The sequence below is a fragment of the Centruroides sculpturatus genome, unplaced genomic scaffold (assembly GCF_000671375.1).
Source record: "Centruroides sculpturatus isolate CEXI.00-Female unplaced genomic scaffold, Cexi_2.0 scaffold108, whole genome shotgun sequence".
NCBI lineage: Eukaryota > Metazoa > Arthropoda > Arachnida > Scorpiones > Buthidae > Centruroides > Centruroides sculpturatus.
The window spans coordinates 657,192-667,021 of NW_019384344.1; the positions used below are offsets into that span (position 1 = coordinate 657,192).

A 9,830-nucleotide genomic window follows, 5' to 3' on the forward strand; every position below is an offset into this window, starting at 1 on the left:
TTAACAAGTTTAAAAATAGGCAAATAATGCTTAAAATTAAAACTAATAGTAACACACTCAAATTCTTTCTGTTGAAATTAAAAAAAAAATATTTTTGATTGATATAATTAATGATTTTCTTGTAATGCTTTGTATGATAATTTTGTAATGTGGCATGTGCCTAGTCAACCATGACAGGACAAAAAGTGGCCCATTAGTACTTGATGAGTCGTGATTTCAATTGAATAAATGAAATTTTAAAAAGATACTTACGAAATTGCAGAAATAATAATTTCACAAGGTTTAAGGAAATTCTTCAGACAGCTCGGTTTAGTAATAAGGCAAACTTTAGTAAGTTCTTCCAATGTTTTATATTCTGGATATAATTTTTTCTTTCTAAAATTAAATCAAAAATATGAAAATTAAATTTTATCAATTTTTATAAATTATTGCTATGATAAAATATACTGTACTGTATATAACAAAACAAAAATGAATACAAACAAGCTGAATATGAATGAACTTTTATACACTATAATAAAATATAGACAGTACTGATTGCAATAGACATCTGTTTTCTTGCATATACCTCAGTTGTCTACACTATGCAATAGGAAAACATCATATGATATAAATTCAGCATTAATATAAATGTTTAAATTAAGAAAAAATAGTGCAAGATAAAATAATGATAACATAATTTGTAAAGAAAGACTTGATTTTATTGCAAAAGTATTTAATGAAGGCATTACAATTGTTGTTTATGTTCTTTGAGAGAGAAATTGAAAAGTTTAAGAATTTAATGCTTATACACCAAAGTATTTTGAATAATAAGTTAAATACGTAACCAACACCTTATTACTCGCTGAGAGATTTTTTATTAAAACAAACGTTTTCGATCCATTCAATAGATCATCATCAGGCTAAATGGAATACTTCATAAATGGAACAACAAGTTCAAAATTCAAAAATACTAATAACCGATAACATATCTACTAATAAGAATAAATAATACATTGTAAATAATAAAAATATGCAAGGGACGCAGAGGGTCTTCCTTCGGCTTGGAAGTATGCCGTTAAAAACTTACAAGAGGCGCATGAACTCTAGTATGATAGAAAGGAAACTCTATTTAGTTAGGATAGACAGTATTAATATTTAGTACTAGTAATATGTTATTTATATTTACATATTTTTATTATTTACAATGTATTATTAATTCTTATTAGTAGATATGTTATCGGTTATTAGTATTTTTGAATTTTGAACTTGTTGTTCCATTTATGAAGTATTCCATTTAGCCTGATGATGATCTATTGAATGGATCGAAAATGTTTCTTTTAATAAAAAATCTCTCAGCGAGTAATAAAGTGTTGGTTACGTATTTATTTATTTTCTGCTGGGTACGATTGTGGTTAATAATAAGTTATTTTAACTGCTCTAAGAGTAAAAAAAAATTCATGCAAACCTAAGAAAAATTATAAAATATCCTGTACATCGTTTAATGAAATATAATTAAGTTTAAAATATATCAGTTTTAAGAAAATGAAACATTCATCTGTTTAAGGAAAATTATTATTTTACAAAAAATTTTTTATACATACACTCCCAGTCAAAATGATCCAGTGTAAAATTCATTTAAAACTTGAAAACTAATTTTTCAAATATTGTAAAAATTTTAACCATTATACTACAAAACATTCTAAGAATGTTTTGTAGTATAATGGTTAATATAATGCACTGTGAAGCACTTCTTTTGACCTGGGAACATTGACAAACTTCATAGCCAAATATTTTGAAAATTTTGACCCCTTTCCACCATCCTGGTTGCCTAGTCTCAAATTACGTAAATAAAGTGTGTTGAGAGTGTCAAATGTCACTAACTTCTTCGGTGAATGGTCTCGCCAAACGACTTAGTAATATGTGATATTCTCACAATTTGTGTTGCTACTAATGTAACTCAAGACATCCTGATGACTCTGTGGCCAGACAAGTGATCACTACTCCTAAAACCATCTACTCTAAGGAAGCCAGACCTCCAGACAGTTTTATTTATTTTATAAATTTAAATATTAAATAGGAGAATAATGAAAGCTTTTAGTAATACTTCTTGAACAAACATAAAACAAAAAACAAACAGTATATCACCATCTGTTCTGTCCAAGTTGTTGTTAACATAAATATCTTAAAGCCGTTTATAATTGTGTCTTCACCAACAATCTTTCACAATTCTACTGTTATTCTTAGAATATGTAAACTCTTTTTATCTATGCAGTTGATTGTGAAAATTAGTCATATTCAATTATATTTCTTTCTTTTCAAAATTATTTTAGTTACAAATTCAAAAAATATTTAATTTCTATTTTTAAATATCTGGGAATCAACCAGCATAAAAGAATTTTTGATTACTTTCTTAGAAATTTTTATAAATCACATTTAAATCATGCCTAGTTGATCAGAAGACTGTACTCAAAGCATTTGTTTTATAGAAAGAAATATATATGCATTGGAATTTATATTATAAGTGACAAATTGTAACTTAATACTAACTTTTTGTCAATATTAATAAAATGAAATTAATAAAACTTATAAAGCAAAATCAAGACAATGTCCTATACACTGGATAATAGGCTACAGAGCATATACTGGTACTTCATGCTAGAGGAAATAGGCTTCCTTGTGTATTTCAAGTGTATTACATGAAGTATACTTGCAGTTTTATGATTATTGAAAACAAAACATAAATTTTGTGCTTTATTTTCACATATCTTATTTTTTTATAACTGTCTAAAACACTTTTTATAAAATCCAAAACATATAATCATATTGAATACAATAAGTTTATAATTACAATAGAAATTTACACTTTACAACAGAATAAATTTTGCTATAAATTTTCAGCAACATCCCCCTAATTTTTGATGGTGGCTTTATTAGTAGAAACTCCTAAAAATAAAATAAAAAATTAAAATTTCTGTAGAAGTTACCAAAACTGGCTGATTCTATTCAATATGATAAAAGCAACAGGCTTAGTTTAAGTAAATGTTTTTTTTTTTTTTTTTTTTTTTTGGAACATCTGTCAATTGATGGCTTTGTTACTAATATTTTGTCTTTTATAGGTAAGAAATATTATTATTATTTAGTCGTTGTTGTTGTTGCTTTTTTAATTACTGGTAGATGCTCTCTAATTTAATTTAATTAAAGTTATTTTGTTCTAATTTTTGTATTGTTTTGTATTTATTGTTTCTTTTACTCCCCACATCATGGAGTGTATCCACTTAAAATAAATAAAATAAAATAATTGATTCTCAGCAATTCTCATCATTCTCAGCGGTAGGTGTTATATAACAATAACTATGGTTGTTGAAATACTGAATATAAATGGAGTTTGCTTGCAAAACCCCTGTGGGCAAAGTTGCAGGTAACAGCTAGTATTCCATATATACAAAAAGTTGGCTTATTTCTAGCATTTATAAGGATGTTTTAAATATGTTAACAGGATGCTGCAAACATATTACAAATCATTGTGTGCTGCATACTTATTATATACCAGTTGAGGCTGCCATAGTTCAGCCTCCACTGGTATATGTAATCAAATAAATCAATGCATGTACTACTATTAAATTTTGAGGTTAATCTAACTAATTAGTACTGCTTTTCACTATTCATGACTGGCAATACTTTTTGATTAATGATTATTATTGATTAATGGTTAATAATCATTACTCATTATCATTCTTGTAGTAAAATAATACAATGTAGATTTATTTAAGTTACAAGTATTACTAATGTATAAACATTACTCATCAATTTTTATGTCAGTAAAAACTTTAGTTTATATCTATGGAACATCCATAAATGATGTCACTCTAAAATTCAATACCTTTAAGATCTCTTTTCCCCTTTCCTCCCATGTCATTTATTGTCACATTATGATAAAGTCCCTTACAAATGATATCACATTGGTTGTGGAAGCTTTTGCATTATTACAATACATTGCATCAATTATGTAATGGAAATATATTAACATAAAATGATTTATTTACACTTTTATTAAAATAAAATACTATATGACAATAGCATTACAATAATCAAAATTTTATTTTTTTATTAGCAAGTTATTTCACTCCCGTGAGTTTATAAGGTGTTCTTCAATTCACACAATGGAAATGTCGGAGGTATATGTGTCCTTGGAAATGCTTTGTCCTGTCATATCACTGTTGTCACCATTTATTCACTCAACATCTTATGCATTATATTTCCTAATAAAGAAATTCCAAACTCAAAGTTGTTTCCTACAGTCCATGACAAACATTACATTCACAGATTTAGAAAATTTCATCAAGTGTCATTTCTCTATGTTTCCTTTTTCTTTGGTAATATTCTAAAAATAAACTTTTAATTTTTCAAAAAATTCAATATTTCTAACAAATCTAATACAGTAAATAACTTTTTAGCTTTGTAAATATGCGTCACACAATCTGGAAGGGAACCTGTTACTGGCGCTCAATGCGTATATATTGTATATCGCTTGACAAACGTTTTCGAGCAATCTGTTCGCTCTTCTTCAGGTCAACTGAAAAATTCCCTGGACGGAGTGTATATTATTCGTTGGGATCAGGTGTCGGTTCCGAGGAGGTGGGTCATTTCTGGCATGTACAGTTGTGTGGTGGGGGTGGGTTGGCGTCTAATATACACTCCGTCCGGGGAATTTTTTCAGTTGACCTGAAAAAGAGCGAACAGATTGCTCGAAAACGTTTGTCAAGCGATATACAATATATACGCGTCGAGCGCCAGTAACAGGTTTCCAGACTGTGTAACGTTGATTTCACCCTGATGCTGAAAGTAGAGCAGTTCCTATATTTGTAAATATAGTTGTGTGCTTGGTCTCAGTCTAATGACTTGATGGATATCAAAGTTCTATGCACTGTACATACAAAAATAACTTGTTTAACTCAATATATCTTAAAAACAAACCTATGACAACTTATGGCTTCATTATAATAGCACAATAATTTCATAATATTACTTATTCTAACATTTGTTTGACTTTAGACTTGTATCTAAAAACATAAACTAATGAGTTATTTGTAACAACTGAATAAAGAGAATGAGATATTGTAAATTTCACACTATTATAGTCACAGAAAGCATGCCAATCATTTTACTATGGCTGTAACACATAGTGTATAAACGAATTACTTAGTAAACTAACTGTATGATACACATTTACTTTTTGTTAAATTTATATAAGAACACTAAAAGATAAGTAAAAAAAAAACTATATTTTAAATGTGACATATTATGTTAAAAAAGCATGATTGATACTGATTAATGGTAAATTTGAAACATGACATCACATAAATCATTTCATCCATCCTTATCACATTCTGAATTACCTCCTGCCCATGAGGCATAACATCTACATCATTTATTGACAGCCCTATATAAATATATGGCTTTTTAATTGGCTTACCAATTAATAAATTGAATAAAAATTAAAATAAATTTTATATTGATATTATTTATTTTATGTAGCAGTCAGTATTGTTGAGTCAGAATCGATAAAATTCTTTCGACTCTGGCAATTCCAACCCCAAATTTTACTGTTGATAAAATGTAAAGTATGAAAAATACTTTTTAATTAATTAGTATCTAAAGAAATTTCTTAGAAAACAGACACTTTGATAAATTTAGATATCAAAATATATTCATCTATAAAGGCAATTTCACACCAAAATTTTATGCATATCTTGCACGAAATGCTCTATACTTTCAAAGAACAGCTTTTATAATTTAAACAAATATTTTCACATTGCCAATAAAGCTGTATTCTCTATATTATGCATGTCAGCTAGTTATGTTTTTGCTATTACCCAACAAAAATTACTCAACTGACTTTGCATTTGTAAAAAGATATCTTAAACTTTATTTTATATAAGTTATACTAATATTTGTTTTGAGTAGCTTGTATGCTATGGAAATCAAAATTATGTGAAAAAAATTGAAACTGAGTAGCATATGAACCACTCAAAAAGCAAATAATTTTTTCAATGTGCTAGTGTATCAATTGATTGATTTTAGGTACTGGCATACAACACCATCTACAATCAAAAGAATGTGCCTTCCGAATGGTGTTTTAAGGAAAAGTAGCCCCTACTTGGGCATTATCAATGCAAATAAAATCCAAAAATTGCGCCAGCTAGCCCATTGGCCCAAGCGCAAACTCGAGCTAACTACCACTGTATAGGGATCAAATCCGCTTGGCCACTGGTGCAGTATGGGTATTGGATGGAGAAGATACACAGGTGGTTTTACGTGGAAAATTTTTTGCAGCAAACTCAACTGGAATTTGATCCTGGATTCTTCATGGCAACAGTCTGTACTGCTTCATCATCTGGCCAGCTTTCAATGTATGAGAAAAACAATGAATGTATATAACTGTGGTGATACACCAAATGTTTATATATTTGTCTTTAGTATTAAACTTAATATTAAGTTTCCTCATTCTTTTGTCTATAAACTTTCTCGAACTTTCTAACGGTCCTTCCTCCCTGCTGGTGGTAAAAACGTTTCTGAAAAATACAACGGAAAACAAGGGTGTGGAACAAGACCCCGAGGCAAGTCAGGGAAAAAAGACTCATTCTGGAGCTAGCGTTCGAGGGAGACAGACGGTGATAGGAGGAGGTCCTGGTCGTGGAAACCAAAGAGAACTGAGTGATCTGAGAACATTGAGAGAGAGAGAAATAACGGAAGAGAAGAAAGGAAGGAAAATCAACAAAAGTCTTTACCTTGATACTAGCAAAGTATAAAGGGAGGAAGGAAGGAAACACGGGTACCCCATCAGCATTATTGTCCTGTTCTTATTAATCTAAATCTTAATTAATATTAACTTGTTCATTCTATATTTCTTCATTAGTATATAAGTTAGGTTAAGATAGGTTAATTAAAATTTTACATTGTCACGAAAAACCATGCCACTCTCTTGTACCAACAGAAGTATATGTTATGGAAATCGTATATATTGGAGTTGGGATCCTAAAATTCTTGTATATGTAAAACTGCACGAGCTGACAATAAAAACTTTTATTGTAGGCAACTTTCATTGTATTGTTCGTCCACGTACTCACCACATAACAGCTTGTATAAACACTGTAGTAGTTCAGAATATACACGTAAAGATGGAACCTGTACTTTACTAATAAAAGATATTAGGATCTCTAGATCATTTTAAGGGGAAAATGAGAAATTCTAGTCTCATAAAATAGAATTTAAAAAACTGTTAAAGAAAAAAGAAAATGAGTTTCTAACATTAAAAATTCCCTTTTAGAAAATTAAAATGGCCAAAGATCTAATACAGTCGATTCCGCTTAATTGGGACACATTGGGACTAATCCATTTTGGCCCAATTAAGTGAACTAATAATAAATTCTAAAATAAAATATGTAATACATAGATAAATAAATAAGTAGGTAAAAAATCATAATTAGGTACCTATTTTAATGCTTTATTAAACCAAAATACAGAAAATATTTGTACTATAAATTTGCAAGACTCACAATGTTAGATAACTAATTTGCATCATATAGTGTTGCCAAGTATTAGTAGTGACGTATACAAGGGTTGACCACTCAATCCACTCCTGATTGAATGATCTTTCCTTTCTCCCTTTTTAGTTAGAACATGTCTAGATTCATCCGAAAGTCATTTTACGGCCTTTCTTTGAGCACAGTTTCCTTTACTTGGAGATGGGCCACTTCAGTGGGAGCATTTGAAGAATTTGCCAGCTTTGGATACTGGTCCAATGATCAGGTGACTGCTGTTCAGGTCTACACATAATCATGCACTCAAGATCTTCCAAGGAAACTCTACCTGTCTTCCAACTTGGTCAAGAGACCTTAAAAACTTGTCCAGGAATTGTTGTCTCTTCACTTTTAAGAGGATTGTGGAGTCCAATCCGGAGCAGGGTCAGTAACCTGCATTCAGGTCGGCCTCAGACAGATCCCAATGTGATACGTCCCGCTATGCTAACCCTCTCCCGAAAAACCTAACCACCTGAGTGAAAGACTAAATTGCTATGTCTCTGCCAATTGTTAGGCCTACATGACATTAGTGTATGTAGTGTTGATATATTTTCAGATTGCTAAAATATATCAAAATTTGCTAAACTGTTTTCTGCTACTATCTCAATTAAGCAAAAACTTGTCCCAATTAAGTGTTTAAATTATGTATTAGTTTATTAGTTTAGTTTCCATTCTTTGAGATTTGGCCCAATTAAGCAGAACCGACTGTATATTTTTAGAAATTGTCTCAGATAAAACCAATAACAGGGAGAATGCAATTTAAAAAAGAAAAAAATGTATATTTAATGTATAGATATACCTCATCTTACGTCGGTAATTGGTTCCAGGAGAGGCGACGTAAGTCAAATTTACTTGTCACTAGGCTAAACCACAAATAACCATTTCCCATAACCAGTTCTGTATTTTATTTATAAATGCATTTTTAATAATATATTGTTAATAAGAATCTATTTTAAGCTTACATGCAAATAAATTTTAGTTTTTAATATAGTACAGAAAAAATAATCTAAATTTACGAATACATGTTATGTACATACTTGTAAATGTACTGTACATGTTTACAATTTGGCAATGTTTACAGTACATTGCAGACTCTTTATTAGTGAATGTGGTTTGCTCTAAGACATTATAAAATAAGATGATTTGTAAGGTTAAATAACAAATACAGTTATTAAAATTATCTTGCGACAGTAGAAAATAAACTAATTTATATTAAATTTCCCAATATCAAGTGGCGCTGACAACGAAGCCAAACAGTAGATATTGGAACTACCGTGGAAAACACCAATATTGAGTTAAAGACCACTAGATGACTACACAGTCACAGATGTTTTCATGTTTCATTCTCTAGGATTTATGATGATTATATTAACATTTACTGTAAATGTACATATTTTAATATGATTTTATGTGCTTTGACACTTTTCTAGTGATATTACAACTTCAATATTTGTGGCGGACAGACGTAAAGTCAAATAAAATGACTTAAACTTGATTTTTATTTTTCTGTATATTTTTTTGACAAACAACGTATAATCAAGAATGACGTAACTTGAGGTATACCTGTATAGTCTTCAGTGAATTTGTAAAAGAACTTGTAACCCAAAAAGCATCTGATTTAAACTGAAGAGGAACATGAGTGACCAAAATGCATATTTAATAAAACAGAAAATCCAAAAGAAGGTCTCTTGGTATCCAAGTAAAAACATTTCAAAAGGTGTGATAAGTCCTCAGACTAGAAGCCGATATACAAGCTTAATCATCATTAAATTTTAAAACAAAGACAAGCTATTATTTATTGTGACAGTCACAATACCAGGCTGCAATTTTTAATCAAATTTTTAATTAATTTAATTTAAAATATATGCTCTCCACCTCAGATTAGTAGTGTCTTTCCCCTGTACATCATACTTTTCCTTTAACAATAGAGTCATGCCAGTCATCTAACTAACACATTTTGGGAAAAATTTTTGATAAAATAAAAGACAAAACTGTCCAAAAAGGATCACCATTTATTACTTGTGTTCCAAGACTAAAACATTTTTGGTGACTGACCTTCCTTTTTAGGCTACTTGTCACCGTAAAGTTCACAAAAAGTCCTTTTAAAAACACAAAACATCCAATTAAAATTTTATAAAATTTCTGAAAAAGGAACTGGTGACATGCAGTTGTCTTGCTTCCATCATACCTTCTTTTGGGGTTTTCTTCTTCTTTTTATCTACTAAAGAGTAGCGCTGGAAAATGTAGATTTTTAGAGAAGTTGCCCCC

The 9,830-nt window shown here is 29.7% G+C and overlaps 1 protein-coding gene across 1 annotated transcript in view; it reads right to left on the reverse strand.

Annotated features, from left to right (window-relative positions):
- Positions 1 to 9,830, reverse strand: part of LOC111635095 (adenosine deaminase-like) — a 57,809-nt gene that overhangs the window by 38,226 nt on the left and 9,753 nt on the right. The window contains exon 3 of the mRNA XM_023379964.1: positions 253 to 375. The gene's annotated coding sequence lies outside the window, so the exon portion shown is untranslated. The remainder of the gene's footprint in view (positions 1 to 252; positions 376 to 9,830) is intronic.